The following is a 23,303-nucleotide window of genomic DNA, read 5'->3' as shown; positions in this document are numbered from 1 at the left end:
CTTCCAATCAAAGAATCTATCACAGCAGCTCAGTTGGCAGAGCTATACACCTCCAGAATTGTCTCCTTGCATGGCATTCCACAATTGATCTCTTCAGACCGCGGAAGCATTTTTACTTGTAAGTTCTGGGACACCTTCCAAAAGTCCATGGGCACCAACATTCGCTTCAGCACATCTTTCCATCCTCAAACAAGTGGCCAAGTCGAGCGAGTAAACCAAATTCTTGAAGATATGCTCAGGGCTTGTGTCATCTCTTTTGGTATGAGGTGGGAGGATTGTCTTCCATATGCCGAGTTCTCCTACAACAACAGCTTCCAAGTGAGTTCAGGCAAGGCCCCATTTGAATTTCTCTATGGCAGAAAGTGTCGTACTCCTCTCAATTGGTCAGAGACTAGTGAACGCCAACTTCTTGGCAATGACTTGATCACAGAAGCTGAAGAAATGTGTAAAGTCATCCATGAAAATCTCAAAGTCATGCAATCGCGGCAGAAGAGTTACTATGATAGCAAGCATCTTGACTTGGATTTCGAGATCGGAGACCATGTCTACCTCCGCGTCTCTCCAATGAAAGGTACTCGACGCTTCGGTATCAAAGGGAAGCTTGCCCCGAGATACATGGGCCCTTTCAAGATCTTTGGAAAAATTGGCAACCTCGCCTATCAACTTGAGCTTCCGTCCAACTTTGCAAACATGCATGATGTGTTTCACGTGTCACAGCTTCGCAAGTGCTTCAAGACCCCCGAGTGCACTATCAACTTCGAAGAGATTGATCTTCAAGAAAAATATGTCTTATCATGAGCAACCCGTTGCTATTCTTGAAGAAGCCAAGCGCAAGACTCGCAACAAGTCAATCAAATTCCTGAAAGTGAAGTGGTCACACCATTCCGACCTAGAAGCCACCTGGGAGCGCGAGGATCACCTCCGTTCTAAATATCCAGAGTTCTTTTAGTCCTAGATGTCGGGACGAGATCCTCTTGTAGTGGTGGAGTGTTGTAACACCCCGTATGTAACTTTCCATATTTGTAACTCCGACTCTTGCCATTTCCAGCTTTATGATATGTTATTCCCTTCGTGGTTGGGCTTTTGTCTTTCGTTTTGTATTTTGTTCATGTCATGCATTTCATATCATGTTACCATGTGCATCGCCTTTGCATTCGTGTTTGTCTCATGCAACCGAGCACTTTCCCCATTGTCCGTTTCGCAATCCGACACTCCCACATGCACCCGGTGCACCCCTCTTGTCTCTTTTCATGAGAGGGAGAAAAACATTCTCGGAATGGGCCGAGATTTGTCAAGTGGCCTTGGTACATCACCGGTAGGCGGCCTGTCAAATTTCGTTCCATTTGGAGGTCCTTTGATTCCCCAACGGTTAACCGGGTAACCACGAAGCCTCTTTTTGTGTGCAGCCCAACACCCCTCCAAAACAGCCCAATAACCCATTTAAACCCCCTCCATGCTCTCCGTCGTTGGATCGCGATCGTGTGGGCTAAAACCGCACCTCATTTGGACACTCCTAGCTCCCTCTACCTATAAATATGCACCCCCCTTCAAAAATCACGGACGAAACCCTAGACAAACTCCTCTCCACGCCGCCGGACGCATCCGCCCACGCCGAACACGTCCGCCGGCCACACCACCGTGACCAATCGCCCGCCGACACCTCAGCGCCGCCACCGCCCGGGCCTATTCACTACTAGGAAAAGGCTAATTAGTGGCGCACCTGTTTTGGCCATTAATGGCGCACTACAGGTGCGCCACTATTATCACGCCACTAGTAACAAGTACTAATGGCGCACCCCTGGTGCGCCACTAGTATCCTAGATAATAGTGGCGCACCTGGCAGTGCGCCATTACTATGCCTCCCAGGGGGCCATATTTACCTTGTGCTCTGGGTTACTAATGGCGCACTTCTAGATAATGCGCTACTAGTATGTTTATTGCAGTGCGCCACTAAAGTGCGGTATGGTGCGCCACTACACTACTAGGAAAAGGCTTATAGATTGAAGTTTCCCAGTAGTGTGTGTTTTGGTCCCCGCGCTACTGATAATTAGGAGTAGCGTGTGTTACAAACCGCGCTACTGGTGTCGGATTTCGGGTTCTGGCAGACCCTTGAGGTTCGAACACTGGGGTGCGCACGGAGATCTCTCCCCTACCGATCTACGTCCAATCTCCTCGCATGATCTAAGCTGGAAACAACGAACAACACAAGGGACATGAGGTTTATACTGGTTCGGGCCACCATTGTGGTGTAATACCCTACTCCAGTGTGTGGTGTGGTGGATTGCCATAAGGGCTGATGATGAACAGTACAAGGGAAGAACATCCTCGCGAGAGGTGTTCTTGAGCTGGTGCGATGAACTGCTTGGGTGAGTTCAGTCGCCTCTCTCTCTCTCTCTCTGCTAGGGCTCTATCAGATCTCTAGATGTCTCTCCTCTTGGGTGTCCCCCTCTACTCTGTGGTGGCTAGCTCTATTTATAGAGGCCCTGGGCCTCTCCCCAAATAATGAGTGGGAATGGCGGCAACAATTGGCCATTTTGTAGGGGAACATCTAGTAGAAATTATCCTGACCAAAGGTGGTCTTCGGCTGCCAAAAGCACTGGTGATGACGCCATCTTGGCCTCCACGGTGACCTCCGTCCTGCCGCTCTGCTGGTCTTGGTCTCGTTGCACCGGAATGGCAACCTTTGCCCGATGCCTTGGCCTGTGCTTGCCCCCTTTTCACGAAAGGGGAAACAAGGACACTACACAGGCCGACGCCCGCCTCGCACCCGCCTGGTCTCGATCGTCATGGCTTGCGTCACGGGCTCCTCACGAGGTATCCCTACCTTGATCTCTCCGCCTCCTCGTGAGCCTGCCTGATGAGGCTGCCTCTGAGGAAGCTTCCTGTCATCCGCCCCGCGAGGCTTGGCCCCTCGCGATGGTCTTGAGCTTGAGCTGATGAAGATGGGCCGCGCTAGGCCCCCACTTTAGCCACGCCATAGGCCGCAGGTAGGCAAGTCTGGGGACCCCCGTTCCCAGGATGCCGACAGTAGCCCCCGGGCCCAAGGCGCGCCCGGGCTTGGCCTGGCAGGGAAGCGAAGGGGCAAGCGCGAAGCGCCACGGGCCCCAATAGCTGGCGGCCTTGGGCGCCATGTGGCGATTGATTGGTCATGGACGTCTGTGCTTCCCCACGACGCCTCGGCAACAGCTCGACTTGACAAGTCCCTACATGCAGAGAAATGGGTCATGATTACCTGCAATCGTGGTGCTCGGCAGTTGGCCTCCTCCGGCTATAAGTACGGAGCCGCGTGAGCCTCGTCAGCTTATCCCTTCCTGCTGCTCCTTTCCTTCTTCTTCCTCGTTCTTGCATCTCCTTATGCCAATGGCACCAATTCGCCGGTTTTCTGCAGAAGAGAAGGGAAAGGCCCCCGAGAGGGTCCTGACCCACTTTCGCCGAAGAAGCGGCTGGTCCTCTGCCACCGAGATGAGGGTGCTCAGCAGGAGGCACCGAGGCCCTGGTATGGGCGGCCGCCGCCTGGGTTTCCGCTACCCTTGTATGCCCGCGTTGTGGGTCCTGGGGGAGAAGGCGTCGAGCAATACCGAAGGTGCCGCCGTCGACGCCGGCGAGTCACGGTGGTGCGCGTCGTTCCTCCTGGAGTCCACGCCGAGCGCTCCTCTCGCGAGCTCGTGCTCCAGGCCGCCATGCCTCCAAGCTCTTGGATTCTCCTTCCTCCTTCCTTCGCCTTCGAGATGCCGCCGAGCGGGGCTCTGGAGCTCTGGCTGCAGCACGCTGACTGCAGTACCCTCGCGACCGGAGCGGAGATCATGGTCGTCGCTCCAGGGAAGGTCTTCATGACCCGGGGCTGGGGCAAAATCACCCAGGTCTGCCGGATGGTAGGTGCCCTCGTAATTCATCTTGAATATGACGGCGCCTCCTTGATGTTCTTCAAGGTCTTCGATGCTGAAGGACGCCGGCTGGAGTGCTGCCCCAGGGAGAGCGGCAGGGGCAACGAATCGGCAAGGACCTGGCCCGCCCATCGGCCCTCCAGCAGCTCCTCAGGCAGTAGTGGAGGAGCTGGGGAATCCAGAAGCTCCTCGCGACTCCGGAGACGAGCGACGACAGCTACGAGCCCCCGAACTCACACCGTGCTCGGAGCGGGGCAGCTGCGTCCAGCCGCCGACGCCACTGATCTAGATGGGGTTGGCGCCGACGTTGGGCAGCGCACTGTTGATGATGGCGTCCCTTGCGGAGGTGCGGGCGATTAGCGTTCCTTAGGATTAATACTCTTGTTCCCTGCGAGGAATCGAAGCAACACCCTGTGGGGTATGTAAGGCGCCTGCCATGTCTTTTGTGAACATTATATCTTAATATGAATCAATGCGAGGTGCTTATCCTGTCCTGGTTCGGCTCCCCCTTTCTATCCTCACGAGGACATGGCGCTCTACGCCGACAGCTCCCAGTCCCCAGGCATGCTTTAGTCGTCACTGGTATGCCAGGTCACGATGCCGTGGTCAAGGCCAGGAGGTGAGCGGACCGAGGTCCGGTAAGAGCCCCCGAGTCGCGATGCTCGGGAGGTCCCCTTTAGCGCTCAAGCAGCCCTCACCGGGCAAGAAACGAAGGCAACGTCCCCATGAGAGAGCCACACTGGGCGAGGGTTTGGCGCTGCGTTGATCCAACTCCTGTAAGGGCGTGACTTATCTCTTGAGTCTGGTGTAGTTCCTTGGTGAAGCGCCCGGCCCGAGTGGTGGTAGCTGAGGCGCTGCTGGGTTAGGTCCTCGCGAGCTTCTTCGCACTCCCCCGCACTTTCCTTAGTGCTCTACGTCCTCAGGTCCTGGCCCTCGAGCGAGCTCAGCCGCCGCTGGTATGACAGGTCGCGATGCCGTGGGTCAAGGCCAGGGGGTGAGGGCTGGAGAGCCAGTAGGAGCCCATGAGTCGCGATGCTCAAGCGCCCCCCTTTTAGCGTGCAAGCGGTCCATGCCGGAGAGAGGGAGAGATAGCTCGCGGCGTCCCCACCGTTGCTCCTGGAGTAGGTCCTACACACCAATCATGAAGAGAAACAAGACCTGTCGTTACGGTTGCCAGCCAACCTTTGGTTGCTCCGGTGAAGTGATTGGGGCACTGAGGGCCTGGTGAGGTGGCACCATGCGGGGCTGCCGCGGCCAGAGCTCAACCACTCAGGTTTATCCGTGTTGCAGGGACGGACCCGTCCGCAAATGTCATGCCAGAGTGAGCGGCTCCATAGGTAGGCGTCAATCGAGCAGGCGATTAGGTCGGGTATGTTAAGCACGCAGGAGGAAATTCATTTTTAATAGACGTGATAAAAGCAAACGCTGCTGGGCCAGGCCCGAGCGGCTCAGGGATGATGCAGCCTGAGGGGCACCCCCAACAAGGTAAGTAAAGAGCATAAGCAAAACAGATACATGTCGCAGGGACGGACCCATGCGACCTGGGAATGATGCGGCCCTGTGGGCGCTCCCAGCTAAAAATGGAACGTAGAAAGATGTCACCTGGTGCCTTTGAAGATGGAGTGATGCTGAAGAAGTGGGCGATGCGCAATGATGACGTCGACCCTGACGAGCCCCCAGGCCTAGGAGCCTCGGGAGGCTCCGGGGGCGCAGGTGGGTTTCCGAGGGCCATCTCCATCTCCGCCAGGACCGCACAATGCCTGACCTCCTGGGCCTCCAGAATGCTCCTCAGCAGGTGCTGATAAGCAGCGACCGCGTGCGGCAGGCCGAAAGGCATGCGAACGTAGCTGTGGGGTGGACCCTTGCAACGCCCCATGCGCGAAGACCAGTGGTGCTCTTGAGACGCCGCTCGGTTGAGCCCTGGCACGTTGATGCTGACGCGCAGAGCACCATCCTCGCCTAGATGTGGGGCCACGATGGGCAAGCGGCGGCTGCCGCGCATGACTCTCGACTCCTGTGGCTCCTGGGTGTTCCTTGCGATGAACTCATGTGGGTTTGGTCTTCCTTGCCTTGTACCTTCCTGAGGGGAACGTGCCTGGAAGCACCCCTCCAAGTGGTGCCCAAGCGCCTCCCTCGCGACCTTGGCAAAGTCGGTGGCTCTCCAAGAAAGAGCCCCCGAGCCCCGCCTGAGGAGGGCGCCGGGTGCGCCTTCCTATGTGAGAGAGGGTGGCGCTCCCTGATTGGGCGCAGACCCTGACGCAACACCTCTGGAGGCGACTGCCTCCTTATGGCTTGGGCCAGGCGAAACCTTCTTCTTCTTAAGGGTCGCCTCGGGAATTCTTCCGTTCCTGTGGCCCGGGTCTTCGATTGCTGTGGCTTGGAACGCGCGCTCAAGCGAACACACTGCATCCCTTTCTTCACAGGTACGGTGATGACTCCACCGCTTCCTGGCATCTTGAGGACATTGTATCCATGGTGAGTCACTGCCATGAACTTGGCCAGGGCTGGGTACCCGAGGATGGCGTCGTATGGCAGACGGATGTGGGCGATGTCGAAGTCGATGAGCTCGGTGCGGTAGTTGTTGCGCTGCCCTAAGGTGACTGGAAGGCGAACCTGCCATATTGGAACAGTGGAACCATCAGTGAATCTTGAAAAGGGCTTGGTCGGCTGAAGCTGATCGTACGACACTTGGAGATTGTCGAACGTCTCGACGAACAGGACGTTGACTCCTGCTCCACCGTCAATGAGGGTCCTAGTGACCTGCACGTTGTTGATGACTGGGGAGCAAAGCATCGGGAGGACTCCGGCCGTTGCCGCGCACTTGAGCTGATCCGCTGTGTTCAACGTGATAGCGCACGCAGACCACCTGAGAGGGCGCGTGGCCTCAAGCTTGGGGAGGACTGCATTCACCTCGCGAGCAAACTGCTTGAAGATGCGCTATGAGGCTGGGGCCTGCGCTCCACCCAAGATGCAAGCGATTGCGTGCAACTTCTGGAAGCCCCCAGCTCCCTCGTCTCGATGTTGGTGTTCGTTCCTCGTTGGCGGTGGCGGCAGAGGAGGAAGGCCTGCGGTGCCATGCGGGCGATCCTCACGAGGCTGATCTCTCCAGCCTCCCTCGCGAGGCTGGTCCTGCCAGTGATCCTTGCGAGGTTGGTCACGCCACCCTTGGTGAGCGCCACGATTGTCGGGACCCCGATTCCAAATCACATCAATCTAGCCGGTAACACCTCATATCACTTTGCGGCGTCACGCATGGTATCCCCACGGGTGTCGCCTTACCCTGGCCCGGGACCGTTTGCGCCTTTTGGCTCGCGTATATGATTGTGTCTCTAGCATCCATATGACAGACAACCCAGGCCGACATGGCTAGTCATGAACCGAAAGCGGCACTAACCTATGGGAACAGGCATACATGATTCACATCAAGCGTGTCGGTCAGCGGCGTGTGAATCCGGGCTGTAGCACTGGGCTAACAGGACTCCAGGGAACCCGGGCTGTAGCAGGTTAGGCAGGACTCCGGATGTCACCGCGTGACATTTCTGCGAAGGGACAGATGCAGGAACGAAGTGAAACACATGCCGGCCAGTCAAGTGTCCTGAGCAGTAGTGCTGGGCTAGCAGGACTCCAGTAAACCAGGCTGTAGCGGACTACTATTGCTCAAGGAAGCACTAGACTACATTTCCCCATAAGAGAGACTGCCAAGGATAAACAACTAGATTGTCGGATCCCACACATAGCAATACACGTCACACGTACGCATAACATGCAAGTATGTGTTGTACAACATGGCATCACAACATAACGCAAACTCATATAGATAAAGGCTCAAAAGAGCCACATAGCATTAATACAAACAGGGGTCACATGACCCATCACTCAGAGCATACAAGCAACGGAAGCATGACATGTCTGAGTACAGACAACTACAAAAGAAAAAGGCCGAGAAGCCTGACTATCTACAAGTCCCGCCAAGGTACAAGATCATAGCCGAGGTAACAATCTACTCGTCGAAGTCCAAGCGGTACTACTAGTGAGACAGATGTCTCACCTACAAAACATAAATAAAGCAAACGTGAGTACAATGGTACTCACAAAGACTTACATCAGATCCTATCATACATGCATTTGTATCAAGAAGGTAATGTGGGGTTTAGTTGTAGCAAGCCAGCTTTAACTCAGTGGCTATCCTGTTCTACGACAACGAGAAACTTCTTTGAGATGAGGAAGCACACACGAGTCCACTAATCACCACATCAATACACTACTATGGATCCATCCTCGTCTCCTTACGAGAAGGCCATCCATAGCACTCACACTTGTCTTGAGCATTTTAGAGTATCCACTTAAAGTTGTCTATGTACCACGTAAGCATCCAAGAAGTCCATAACCGAGGACACGGCTATTCGAATAGATCATGATAACCCTGCAGGGGTGTACTTCTTCACACACGCTCTCACCACTTATCACCATGTACACGTAATGTATCTCGGCAACCTTCAAGCGGAAGCCTGGCGAGGGTGTCGGCCATGACTTGACTAACCACGCAAGACTCTAATCCAGGTTTATCGCCTATTTGGGTTCCATCCGCAAGAAGATCCAGCCGGGGTGTTGCTCACGGCCCCAAACGATGTTAGCAGGGTTCCCAAGCCCACCATCCGGGTGCCACTTGGTACACCATGCCACCTGTGCCTACTCTGTCCCAAGCCCACCCTGCCGGGTGCCACTCGGTACAAAAATAGCACTACCTACAACACCAGAAACTATTTGCAACTCCTGGACAGAGATCAAGTTGGCTAATAAGTCGAGAGGGGTCGAGTTACCGGAACCCGATGTGTGGTAGTAGCTAGTCCTTGGACAACATACACAGAACTCAGTTCTTAGGGACGCTTCCAGTGAGACAACCCACCATGTACAACTACATGGCCTCTCACTGCTACCTTTACCAAATCATGTTCACACGCTTAACTCTCAACATCAGAACATAGCACTGTACTCTAATTCATTCCCAATGAATCATACCTGACATACTCTAAGCAATAGCAGGCATGGCATGGCAAGAACACAACATGGCTCAAGCAACTCCTACACATGCTAGTGGGTTTTAACTATTTACTGTGGCAATGACAGGTCATGCAGAGGAATGGGTTCAACTACCACAGCATAAAGCAGCAGTCGAATCGTTGTTGTCCTAATGTAATAAATGAGAGCAGGAGCGAGAGAGTAGGATTGTATCGGAATGAACAAGGGAGGTTTCTTGCCTGGTAGATCAACAGGGGGGCACTGCTCCTCAAACAGGTACTCTCGAACACTCTCCGGAGCAGGACCTATCGAGAAGGAACGGCGTCGGAAATCAAAACACAAGCATATGCAACATTATGATGCATGAACATGGTAATGATGTTAGGATTGCAATAATGCATCTAGCAACCATTTAAATGAATTCCATATGGACCAAGGGTTCATATGCACTCCATATTTAGCATTTAAAATGCCATTATCATGTTTTCACTTATACGGTGGTATAAGTTGGTTGAACATGCATGAAAGTGGTACAGATGGATAGATTGAATTTTTCTGATAATTTTTCATATATAAATTATTTCAATCTGAGCTACGGTTGAATTTCTATGAATTTTTGAAGTTTAGAACATTTTCTGGAATTTCCTGATTAATTTTAAACCAGAAAATGAAATATTGCATCAGCATTGCGTCATGCCTGCGTCAACAGGTCAATGAAGCTGACCAGGTCAAACCTGATGTGTGGGGTCCACACGTGAGTGACCGGTTAGTTAACAGGGGGTTAGTTTATCCTAATTATAGGATTAGTGGCGCTGGGGCCCACTGTCAGTGTCAGGTTTAGTTAAATGGTGCTTAGCCTTAAGCTAATCACCTGACCCATGGGGCCCACCTGACGGGCCCGCGAGGTCAAACCCCACCGGCGTTTAACCGCCGGCGAGGCCGAACACGGCGGAGGGCTCGGGAAACGCCCTTCGGCGACCATTTAGGCGGCGGAGATCATGGACGAGAAGCTGGAGCTCATCCGCGTCGTTTGGAGCAAGCGGGAGGCTGCGGGGGTGCCTGAGCTCGCCGGAAACGAGCTCGAGGTGGCGGCCGGAGCACGGATCCGGGCAAAAACGGGCTGCAGGGCACGGCAGGAACTGCAGATGCCCTCTACGGCCTCCTGGCGTCACCAGGGCCTCCTGGCGTCAACAGGAGCACGGTGACGCGCGCGGGAGCGGCTGGCTCGGCCTCTGGCCACGGTGGCGCCATGGCCGGCGGTGATGAGGTCTCGGGCGCGGCAGCTGAGCTAGCTAGGCGGGGCAAACGAGCACTGGGAGGAGGGGAGAACGAAGTAGAGCTCACGGGGACATCGTAGACGTCGTCAGTGAGCTCGGGGAGGCGCTGAGGTCGACGGTGCGGCGATGGGGATCCACGGCGGCCGGAGATGAAGACGATGGTGATGGAGGCGCTCCAGGGCCTCCCGAGGCGTGTGGCTCGACGGAGAGGTAGACGCAGACGTGGCGGAGCTTGTAGACACGGAGAGAGGGCGAGGGGGAGTCGGTGGCTACGGCAACGGCGAGCGGCTGCGACGGCAGCGCTCGGGCGGGTCGAGAGAGAGGGATCTAGGGGAGAAGGGAAAGTGAGAGAGAGTGAGAGAGGTGTGGGGCGGTGCGTGGCGTCGCGCAGAGCGACCAGGGCGACAAGGGGGAGGCCAGCCAGGCAGGTGGCGTGGCGGCACGGCGGCGCGCGCGCGTCGGCCACACGCCCTGTCCTTCTGGCGAGAGGTCAGGGACGACTGGTGTTGGCCAGCTGGTTGGGCTGGCCTACTGGGCCGTTGGGCTATCAGGTAGGAGGCCTAGGTAAGGTTTTTCCCTTTTGTTTCTTTTTTCTATTTTCTGCCATTTGTTTCCTGATTTAGTAAAATACTAAATCAACTTATTTAATTCTGTCAAATTTTGGAGGGACCTAAGGGATTAATCCAAAGCCCCTCACCAAAATTCAGAATTATTGGACAATATTTTATATATATAAAAATATTTATCCAATGCAAATAATTATTGGGTTAATTCCAAATGTCAAAAATAAATATTTATGAGCTCCTAAAAATATTGGTTTGATTTTTACCTCTGACCAATATTTTCAGAGAGTAACATGAACATTTTCTTGGACCTTTTTGGAGCAATTTTTATCTGGATTATTTCTAGAAATGAATTCTGAGGGTTTCACAAATCCCCATTTCAAATTTAAATGGAATTTAAACATGATGCACAAATGACTAGCTGGTCTAGGTCATACCAGAACTAGGGATGTGACAACTCGCCCCCACTCGAAAAAATCTCGTCCCGAGATTCAGGAGTCGGCGGAAAGAAAGCGGGGTACTCAAGTCGAAGACGATCTTCACGCTCCCAGGTAGCTTCTATCTCGGAATGATGAGACCACTGAACCTTGAGAAACTTGATGTTATGATGTCGGGTGACACGCTCTGCTTGATCAAGGATGCGAACAGGGTACCCTCGATATGTGAGGTTATCTTGGAGATCAAGCGTTTCGTGGTCCACTCCGCGGATGGGATCCGAGAAGCAACGCCTGAGTTGAGATACATGGAAAACATCATGAACTCGAGAAAGATGTGGGGTAGTTCCAACTGGTAGGCAACCTCTCCTTGTTTAGCGAGAATGAGAAAGGGACCAATGTAACGAGGAGCCAACTTGCCCTTGATACCGAATCGATGGGTACCCTTCAAAGGGGTAACCGGAAGGTAAGCTTTGTCGCCAACTTCATAAGCCACTTCCTTATGACTATGGTCATACTGGCTCTTATGACGAGATTGGGCTGTTTTCAAATTCTCACGAATGATGCGAACTTGCTCTTCCGCCTCCTGGATCATATCCGGTCCAAAGAATTGTCTTTCACCGGGTTCTGACCAGTTCAAAGGTGTTCGACATCTTCGTCCATACAGAACCTCAAAAGGAGCTTTCTTGAGGCTGGATTGGTAACTATTGTTATAAGCAAACTCAGCGAAGGGAAGACACTTCTCCCAATCCACACTGAATGAGATAACACAAGCTCTAAGCATGTCTTCGAGAATTTGATTGACCCTTTCCACCTGACCAATTTGATTGAGGGTGGAAAGCGGTACAGAAGGAAAGATGGGTGCCCATGGCAGTTTGGAAACTCTCCCAGAAATGAGAAGTGAAAAGACTACCACGGTTTGAATTGATCTCTAGTGGAACACCATGACGTGACACTATTCGAGAAATATATAAGTCAGCGAGCTGACTAGCAGTGATACTCTCTCGAACAGGTAGGAAGTGAGCCACTTTGGCAAGACGATCAATGACTACGAAGATAGCATTATTCCCTTTCTTAGTCCTGGGAAAACCGATGATGAAGTCCATACCAACTTTATCCCATTTCCATTCAGGAATAGCTAAAGGCTGGAGGGTGCCAGCAGGTCTCTGATGCTCTGCCTTCACGCGACGACAAACGTCACAGTTAGCAATAAACTGAGCGATTTCTCTCCTCATCCTAGTCCACCAGAACCTCTGGCGTAGGTCCCGATACATCTTAGTACTACCGGGATGAATCGTGAGAGGAGATTCATGCGCCTCCTTAAGGATTAATTTCCGAAGATGCTACTTCTTGGGGACCACCAGGCGATTCCCGAAGAAAACAACACCCCGATCATCTATAGAGAAACTACCAGCAATGCCCTTGGCAATGTTTCTCTTGATCCGGGTAATCCCCGTATCATGCTCCTGGGCTTCTATGATATGATCCACAAGAGTAGGTTTCTCCACAAAGGTAGAAAGGAACCCGTGAGGAGCAATGTGAAGGTTAAGCTTACATAATTCCTCATGGAGAAGTGGTTGGCCCTGCTGCAACATGAGATTGTAGCAATAGGACTTATGACTTAGCGCATCAGCCATGACATTCCCCTTGCCTGGGGTGTAGGTAATCCCTAAGTCGTAATCTGAGATCAACTCCAACCAACGTCTTTGCCCATGGTTCAAATCTGGTTGGGTGAAGATATACTTAAGACTCTGGTGGTCAGTGTAAATCTCGCAACGTTTACCAAGAAGGTAATGTCGCCATGTCTTAAGTGCATAGACTACGGCTGCAAGCTCTAGATCATGTGTAGGATAATTCTCCTCATGTGGATGCAACTGTCAAGATGCATAGGCAATCACATGGCGATCTTGCATAAGAATGCAATCTAGTCCCTGTCGTGAGGCATCACAATAGATAACAAAGTCCTTAGTGAAGTCCGGTGGCACAAGTATGGGGGCAGAAGTCAGGCGTCTTTTCAGTTCCTGAAAACTGTGCTCACACTATGGGGACCACTCAAACTTTTTATCTTTATTAAGTAGTTCCGCGAGAGGTTTGGCCACTTTGGAGAAGTTCTCAACGAAGCGGCGACAATAACTGGCTAGGCCAAGGAAACTCCTAACTTGCTTAACTGTTTCAGGCGGAGTCCAATCAAGAACGGCCTGAACTCTCTCGAGATTGACGGCAATGCCCTTACCAGATATCATGTGGCCTAGGTAGGTCACTTCTGGCAAACAAAATTTGCACTTGGAGAACTTGGCATAAAGGCGGTGCTCTCTGAGGTTTTCTAGCACAAGTCTAAGATGTTCGGCATGCTCTTCCTCGTTCTTCGAGTAAATAAGGATATCCATCGAGGTAAACCACGACAAACTTATCTAAGTACTCCATGAAGATTGAGTTCATCAAGCGGGAGAATGTAGCTGGAGCATTGGTTAGACCGAAGGACATGACGGTGTACTCATACTGGCCATAACGAGTGACAAAAGCCATCTTAGGAATCTCCCCATTTCTGATCTTAATTTGGTGGTAGCCTAACCTCAAATCCATCTTTGAAAAGACTGAGGATCCAGCAAGCTGATCATACAAATCGTTGATCCTGGGGAGCGGATACTTGTTCTTTATCGTGACCAAATTAACGGGACGATAATCTACAACCATCCAGTCCGTACCATCATTCTTCTTGACGAAGAGGACGGGGCAAGCCCAGGGAGAAGAACTAGGACGGATGAAACCCTTTTGCAAGGATTCTTCAAGTTGTTTCTTAAGCTCGGCTAGTTCTAAGGGTGCCATCTTGTAAGGTCTCCAAGAGATAGGAGCCGTTCCTGGGATAAGATCTATGACAAATTCTATATCTCTGTCAGGTGGAATGCCTGGCAGTTCCTTTGGAAAGACATCTGGAAAGTCACGGACTACTGGGATATCTTCAAGGTCTGGAACAGGGTTGGCATTAAGAGAATAGAGCTGACGCTTTGCAACTCTGGTGGAGACAGCGACTATCTTGCCAGATGGATGTGTGAGCTGAACAGACCTGGTGTAACAATCAATCTTGTCATAATGAGCTTTCATCCAGTCCATACCCAAGATGATGTTAATATCTGTAGACTTGAGGGCTATAAGTGATGCAAGGAATACAAGTCTGTCGACAAGGATTTCATTACCATGGCTTACACTAGAAGTTTTCCATTTGGATCCAGGAGTTTGAATTACTAGTGGAGAGGGCATATCACAAAATGAGATGTTGTGCAAGTTAGCATAGCTTTCAGAAATGAAGGAGTGAGATGCTCTGGTATCAAATAAAACCGATGCTGGATGGCAATTGACAAGGAGTGTACCAAGAACGACATCTGGATCAGCATGAGCGTCTTTAGCTGAGACGTGATGCACACATCCATGTTCAGCGGGAGCTGACTTGACACTAATCATCTTGCGTGATGGCTTACCACGGCCAACAGACTTCTCAGGCTGGGGTGGAGCATATTTGGTTTGAGAGCAGTCACGTGCATAGTGTCCTGGCTCTCCGCATGTGAAACAAGTCCCTGAAGTAGGACGTGGACCCGCTTTGACAAGCGGTCTAACAATAGGTCTGGGTGGAGCATACTGCTGAACTGGGTGAGGTGCCACACAAGATGGCCTTGGTGTGTAACCGGGTGGAAGAGCGGAGTTCGGAACCCAAATCCGACGCTTCTGCGAAGTAGAACCGGAGGAAGAACCCAAATCACGGGTGTGCTTACGAGACTCCTCATAAGTGAGCTGAGCTGTCTCTGCATTAATGGACTTGTTCACAAGAGCCTGGAATGTATTGCAATGATGCAAGTGGACATCACGACGCAACTTGGGGTTGAGACCCTTCCGGAACCTAGCCTGCTTCTTGGCGTCCGTGGACACCTCTTCTGTAGCATAGGGGCAAGGTTCTCAAACTCTCTACTGTAAGCATCAACAGTCATCTTACTCTAAGTGAAACTACAGAACTCTTCTCTCTTGCGGTCAATGAGAGCCTGAGGGATGTGATGCTCGCGAAAAGCCTCAGTGAAATCTCTCTAGGTAGGTATCTGGCCAGCTGGAAGCATAGCCTCATAGTTCTGCCACCAAAGACTAGCAGGACCTTCCAGATGATAAGCAGCGTAGGTAACCTTGTCACTTTCAGCTACGTTCGCAGAACGCAGCTTGTGTGTGATACTACGGAGCCAGTCATCTGCATCGAGTGGTTCAATGGAATGATGGAAGGTAGGTGGTTTCAGACCAATGAAATCATAGATGGTCGCTGACTCTTTGTGCTGATGGGAGGTGTTCTCCTCAATACGTGCTAACAAGCGGTTAGACTCTCGCTTGTTCTTCTCCATCTCCATCATGAACTCTGCCAATGAAGGCTGGTCAGGTGGATCCTCATCCCTACCATCTCCGTGGTTCCGGCTATAAGCAACAGAACTTCGGCTAACCAACGACATCCTGAAGAACCAACCAAGGAAACAAGGATGGATTCAGCATCATCATAAGGATGTAGATTATAGTACGAGAAAAATACTATCTCTTGAACTCCTAGGACAATTCCGGCAGCATAACGGCAGTAAAATGCTCGAAATGAGACATTCTGCAAAATACGAGGTAGCACCATACTCAACATCCTCACTCAAGGTTCTGGGATATTACTAAATAGGCTACACCGGAGGTACTCAAACTGGGATATGACTCAGATCAACCAAACCTTATAGACTACGGAGTAGTAACACGTGATCCTGATAGACGGAAGAGAAAGCCTAGTTCCTTAACCCCGTAGGAAAGATAGGATGGCTCAGATCAGAAGGCATGAGGCATAAGGAGTAAAAAGAGCCTTACGTTCCCTTCCACAATCAATTCCCCTATATAGCTAAAGAATTTCTAGACTCAACTTCGACCAGGTTGGCTTGGTAATCCTATAGGCAGTCACGCTGTGATACCAAAGCTGTCGGGACCCCGATTCCAAATCACATCGGTCTAGCCAGTAACACCTCATATCACTTTGCGGCCTCACGCACGGTATCCCCACGGGTGCCGCCTTACCCTGGCCCGGGACCGTTTGCGCCTTTTGGCTCGCGTATATGATTGTGTCGCTAGCATCCATATGATAGAGAACCTGAGCCGACATGGCTAGTCGTGAACCCATAGCGGCACTAACCTATGGGAACAGGCATACATGATTCACATCGAGCGTGTCTCTCAACAGCATGTGAATCCGGGCTGTAGCACTGGGCTAACAGGACTCCGGGGAACCCGGGCTGTAGCAGGCTAGGCAGGACTCCGGATGTCACCGCGTGACATTTCCCCGAAGGGACAGACACAGGAACGAAGTGAAACACATGCCGGCCAGTCAAGTGTCCTGAGCAGTAGTGCTGGGCTAGCAGGACTCCGGTGAACCGGGCTGTAGCGGACTACTATGGCTCAAGAAAGCACTAGACTACATTTCCCCATAAGAGAGACTGCCAATGATAAACAACTAGATTGTCGGATCCCACACATAGCAATACACGTCACACGTACGCATAACATGCAAGTATGTGCTGTACAACATGGCATCACAACATAACACAAACTCATATAGATAAAGGCTCAGAAGAGCCACATAGCATTAATACAAACAGGGGTCACATGACCCATCATTCAGAGCATACAAGCAACGGAAGCATGACATGTCTGAGTACAGACAACTACAAAAGAAAAAGCCCGAGAAGCCTGACTATCTATAAGTCCCTCCAAGGTACAAGATCATAGCCGAGGTAACAATCTACTCGTCGAAGTCCAAGCGGTACTACTAGTGAGACAGATGTCTCACCTGCAAAACATAAATAAAGCAAACGTGAGTACAAAGGTACTCAGCAGGACTTACATCAAATCCTATCATACATGCATTTGTATCAAGAAGGTAATGTGGGGTTTAGTTGCAGCAAGCCAGCTTTGACTCAGTGGCTATCCTGTTCTACGACAACGAGAAACTTCTTTGAGATGAGGAAGCACACACGAGTCCACTAATCACCACATCAATACACTCCTATGGATCCATCCTCGTCTCCTTACGAGAAGGTCATCCATAGCACTCACACTTGTCTTGAGCATTTTAGAGTATCCACTTAAAGTTGTCTATGTACCACGTAAGCATCCAAGAAGTCCATAACCGAGGACACGGCTATTCAAATAGATCATGATAACCCTGCAGGGGTGTACTTCTTCACACACGCTCTCACCACTTATCACCATGTACACGTCATGTATCTCGGCAACCTTCAAGCGGAAGCCTGGCGAGGGTGTCGGCCACGACCTGACTAACAACGCAAGACTCTAATCCAGGTTTATCGCCTATTTGGGTTCCATCCGCAAGGAGATACGGCCGGGGTGTCGCTCATGGCCCCAAATGTTGTGAGCAGGGTTCCCAAGCCCACCATCCGGGTGCCACTTGGTACACCGTGCCACCTGTGCCTAGTCTGTCCCGAGCCCACCCTGTCGGGTGCCACTCGGTAGAAAAATAGCACTACCTACAACACCCGTAACTATTTGCAACTCCTGGACAGAGATCAAGTTGGCTAATAAGTCAAGAGGGGTCGAGTTACCGGAACCCGATGTGTGGTAGTAGCTAGTCCTTGGACAACATACACAGAACTTAGTTCTTAGGGACGGTTCTAGTGAGACAACCGACCATGTACTCCTACATGGCCTCTCACCGCTACCTTTACCAAATCGTGTTCACACGCTTAACTCTCAACATCAGAACATAGCACTGTACTCTAATTCATTCCCAATGAATCAGACCTGACATACTCTAAGCAATAGCAGGCATGGCATGGCAAGAACACAACATGGCTCAAGCAACTCGTACACATGCTAGTGGGTTTTAACTATTTACTGTGGCAATGACAGGTCATGCAGAGGAATGGGTTCAACTACCGCAGCATAAAGTAGCAGTTGAATCGTTGTTGTCCTAATGTAATAAATGAGAGCAGGAGCGAGAGAGTAGGATTGTATCGGAATGAACAAGCGGGGTTGCTTTCCTGATAGATCAACAGGGGGGCACTGCTCCTCAGACAGGTACTCTCGAACACTCTCCGGAGCAGGACCTATCAAGAAGGAACGGTGTCGGAAATCAAAACACAAGCATATGCAACATTATGATGCATGAACATGGTAATGATGTTATGATTGCAATAATGCATCTAGCAACCATTTAAATGAAGTCCATATGGACCAAGGGTTCATATGCACTCCATATTTAGCATTTAAAATGCCATTATCATGTTTTCACTTACACAGTGGTATTAGTTGGTTCAACATGCATGAAAGTGGTACAAAATTGAATTTTTTTTGATAATTTTTTATATATAAATTATTTCAATCTGAGCTACGGTTGAATTTCTATGAATTTTTGAAGTTTAGAACATTTTCTGGAATTTCCTGATTAATTTTAAACCAGAAAATGAAATATTGCGTCAGCATTGCGCCATGCCTGCGTCAGCAGGTCAACGGAGCTGACCAGGTCAAACCTGATGTGTGGGGTCCACACGTCAGTGACCGGTTGGTTAACAGGGGGTTAGTTTATCCTAATTATAGGATTAGTGGCGTTGGGGCCCACTGTCAGTGTCAGGCTAAGTTAAATGGTGATTAGCCTTAAGCTAATCACCTGACCCATGGGGCCCACCCGACGGGCCCGCGAGGTTAAAGGGGTCAAACCCTACCGGCATTTAACCACCGGTGAGGCCGAACACGGCGGAGGGCTCGGGAAACGCCCTCCGGCAACCATTTAGGCGGCAGAGATCACGAACGAGAACCTGGAGCTCGTCCGCGTCGCTTGGAGCAAGCGGGAGGCTGCGGGGGTGCCTGAGCTCGCCGGAAACGAGCTCGAGGCGGCGGCCGGAGCATGCCTCTGGGCGAAAACAGGCTGCGGGGCATGGCAGGAACTGCAGAGGCCCTCTACGGCCTCCTGGCGTCACCAGGAGCACGATGACGCGTGCGGGAGCGGCTGGCTCGGCCTCTGGCCACGGTGGCGCCATGGCCGGCGGCGATGAGGTCTCGGGCGCGGCAGCTGAGCTAGCTAGGCGGGGCGAACGAGCATGGGGAGGAGGGAAGAACGAAGTAGAGCTCACGGGGAGATCGTAGACATCGTCAGCGAGCTCGGGGACGCGCCGAGGTCGACGGTGCGGCGATGGGGATCCACAGCGGCCGGAGATGAAGACGATGGCGATGGAGGCGCTCTAGGGCCTCCCGAGGCGCGTGGCTCGACGGAGAGGTAGAGACAGACGTGGAGGAGCTTGCAGACATGGAGAGAGGGAGAGGGGGAGTCGGTGGCTACGGCAACGCCGAGCGGCGGCGACGGCAGCGCTCGGGCGGGTCGAGAGAGAGGGATCTAGGGGAGGAGGGAGAGTGAGAGAGAGTGGGAGAGGTGCGGGGCGTTGCATCGCGTCGCGCAGAGCGACCAGGGCGGCGAGGGGGAGGCCAGCCAGGCAGGTGGCATGGCGGCACGGCGGCGCGCGCACGTCGGCCACACGCCATGTCCTTCTGGCGAGAGGTCAGGGACGACTGGCGTCGGCCAGCTGGCCGGGCTGGCCTGTTGGGCCGTTGGGCTGTCAGGTAGGAGGCCCAGGTATGGTTTTTCCCTTTTGTTTCTTTTTTCTATTTTCTGTCATTTGTTTCCTGATTTAGTAAAATACTAAATCAACTTATCTAATTGTGTCAAATTTTGCAGGGACCTAAGGGTTTAATCCAAAGCCCCTCACCAAAATTCAGAATTATTGGACAATATTATATATATATATAAAAATATTTATCCAACGCAAATAATTACTGGATTAATTCCAAATGTCCAAAGTAAATATTTATGAGCTCCTAAAAATATTGGTTTGATTTTTACCTCTAACCAATATTTTCAAAGAGTAACATGAACATTTTCTTGGACCTTTTTGGAGCAATTTTTATCTGGATTATTTCCAGAAATGAATTCTGAGGGTTTCACAAATCCCCATTTCAAATTTAAATGGAATTTAAACATGATGCACAAATGACTAGCTGGTCTAGGTCATACCAGAACTAGGGATGTGATAACAATCTTCCCATCATCTGCCACCTCTTCCTCCTCCTCGGCCATAGCCCCTGTCGTTGCGCTCGGGGCCTCGGCCGACACGTCCATCTGTCACGGCCTTGAGCTCTTGACATTCGTTGGTGTTGTGGGTGTGGAGGTCGTGGTACACGCAGTACCGGCTGCCCTTGGATGACTCAGGCTGATCCCTGCCTCGCTTGGTGTTCGGTTCCGCTGCAAGCACGACAGCCCCCTTGCGCTTCACGTCCTTGGCCTTGGGCTTCTTCTCTTCTGGGTCGGCAGCCGGGAGTTTGAGGAGGGAAAGGCGCCCTTCCTCAGCCCTGGCGCACTTGGTTCCCAAGTTGAACAGCTCCAGGGATGTGCACAGGTCTTCATGGATTGCTAGCTCCTCCTTCATCTTGATGTCGCGTACGCCATCGGAGAAGGCCGAGATGATGGCTTCTTCAGCCACCTTGGGGATCTTGAGGCGAGCGTTGTTGAAGCGCTAGATGTATTTCTGTAGGGTTTCCCCTTGCTGCTGCTTGATGCGGCGCAGATAGCTCACAGCCGGTGGCCGGTCACAAGTGCGCTGGAAGTTGGCAATGAAGCGAGTGCGCATCTCATCCCAGGAGGAGATCGTGCCAGGAGCCAGGTTCAGGAGCCAGGTGCGGACCCCGTCCTTGAGCGCCATGGGAAACCAGTTCGCCATGACCCTTTCGTCTCCGTTGGTGGCTTCGATGCATAGCTCGTAGAGCTATAGGAACTCCGCGGGGTCCGTCGTGCCATCGTAGCGAGGGGGCAGGTCAGGCTTGAACTTGCCTGGCCATGCGACGCCACGTAGCTCGGGGGTGAGGGCACGACAGCCTGCCGTGGCCACCAGCGCCTTTTGCTGGTGTTGGGCTTGTCCTTGGGGATTACCGCACGCCACCGCTTGGATCAGCGCGGGGTCTTGGCGTGGAGGTGCAGGGACGCGATCTTGGCACGCCGGCGCTGGGAGCACGTGAGCACCTTCTTGGGGACAAGGGATCTCTTGGCAGCTCCTTTCTTGCTACGTAGGCGCCGGACACGAAGGGTCTCGCCCTGGATGTGCGCACCTTGGAGCCAGGGCACCTCCTTGGGGAGGAGGTGGTGGAGGCACCTCCTGATCCTCGCCTCCTACGCGGAATGGTGGGCGAGGTAGCGAGAGGGACGGCAAGGGGGAGTCCCTTGCGGCACTGACGAGCTCGGTGATGCGGGCGAGCCAGTCCTCATAGAGGTCGTCGATGGGGCGATAGTGCAGGAGCTCTCTTGCTAGGAGCAGCGCGGCGTGCGCGTCCGTGGGGGCGCGAAGGGCGTGGGACAACGAAGCGGCTGGAGTTAGCAACGGAGTGGCAGTGCGGCCCTCCCGCCGTACCGAAGGATGCTGGGTGAGGCCTGCTGCTCGTTCCCCGCCGGGCCGGTGGCGGCGTTGGCGGCAGGTGACGGGGAACGACGAGGGCGTCCACCGACGGGCGTCGTCTGGGCGACGCGGGTGGCGAGAGCAGCCCGGCGCTCGGCATGAGCCCGACGAGCGTCAGCCATGGTCACGACGGAAGATCACACATGAACAGCGGAAGAAAGATTCCAGCACACCCCTACCTGGCGCGCCAAAATGTCGGATTTCGGGTTCCGACAGACCCTTGAGGTTCGAACACTGGGGTGCGCGCGGAGATGTCTCCCCTACCGATCTACGTCCAATGTCCTTGCGTGATCTAAGCTGGAAATAACAAACAACACAAGGGACACGAGGTTTATACTAGTTCGGGCAACCGTTATGGTGTAATACCCTACTCCAGTGTGTGGTGTGGTGGATTGCCTCAGGGGCTGATGATGAACAGTACAAGGGAAGAACAGCCTCACGAGAGGTGTTCTTGAGCTGGTGCGATGAACTTCTTGGGTGAGTTCGGTCACCTCTCTCTCTCTCTGCTAGGGTTCTATTAGATCTCTAGATGTCTCTCCTCTTGGGTGTCCCCCTCTACTCTGTGGTGGCTAGCTCTATTTATAGAGGCCCTGGCCTCTCCCCAAATAATGAGCGGGAACGGCACCAACAATTGGCCATTTTGAAGGGGAACATCTAGTACAAGTTATCCTGACCAAAGGTGGTCTTCAGCTGCCAAAAGCACTGGTGATGACGCCGTCTTGGGCTCAATGGTGACCTCCGTCCTGCCGCTCGGCTTGCCTTGGTCTCATTGCACCGGAATGGCAACCTTTGCCCGATGCCTTGGCCCGTGCTTGCCCCCTTTGCACCAAAGGGGAAACAAGGACACTGCACAGGCCGACGCCCGCCTGGTCTCGATCGTCATGGCTTGCGTCACGGGCTCCTCGCGAGGTATCCCTGCCTTGATCTCTCCACCTCCTTGTGAGCCTGCCTGATGAGGCTGCCTCTGAGGAAGCTTCCTGTCGTCCGCCCCGCGAGGCTTGGCCCCTCGCAAGGGTCTTGAGCTTGAGCTGATGAAGATGGGCCGTGCTGGGGCCCCCACTTGAGCCACGCCGCAGGCAGGCAAGTCTGGGGACCCCCGTTCCCAGGACTCCGACAACTGGTACAACTTAGCAGCAACGTTGGTTTCTAGAGGGCACGCTACTAGTAAGTTAGCCACACCACACCCCCCGGCCAAAAATAGTAGCAGCGTTGGTACCCTAACAAGTGCTACTGTTAAGAAAATATCAGTAGTGCGGGGCCACTAAGAAGCGCTACTGCTACTTCTTCTATGTGTAATCTTTTACCAGTAGCATGTTTTCTAGGCAAGCGCTATAGCTAGTTTTATGTACCAGTAGATATTTTGGCTGGCACACATAGCAGTAGTGCGCTTTGGTGCCCAGCGCTACTGCTATGGTCGCCAGCCAAAATATCTGCCACCTTCCCCACCCTTCTTCTTCCTCCCCCTTTCTTTCTCCCCCTCCATCTTGCACTTGCTTGTCCTTCAATGCTTCCCCCTCTTATTTGCCCCTCCTCCCCCCTCCATTAATGCCCTCCCTCCTTTCTCTTCCTTGTTTTTGCCCCTCCTCCCCTTCTCTTCTTTGCCCCTCCACCACCCCCT

The sequence above is a fragment of the Triticum dicoccoides genome, chromosome 7A (genome assembly GCF_002162155.2).
Source record: "Triticum dicoccoides isolate Atlit2015 ecotype Zavitan chromosome 7A, WEW_v2.0, whole genome shotgun sequence".
Classification (NCBI taxonomy): Eukaryota; Viridiplantae; Streptophyta; class Magnoliopsida; order Poales; family Poaceae; genus Triticum; species Triticum dicoccoides.
The sequence above is the reverse complement of the archived record's forward strand: the minus strand, read 5'-3'. Positions refer to the sequence as shown.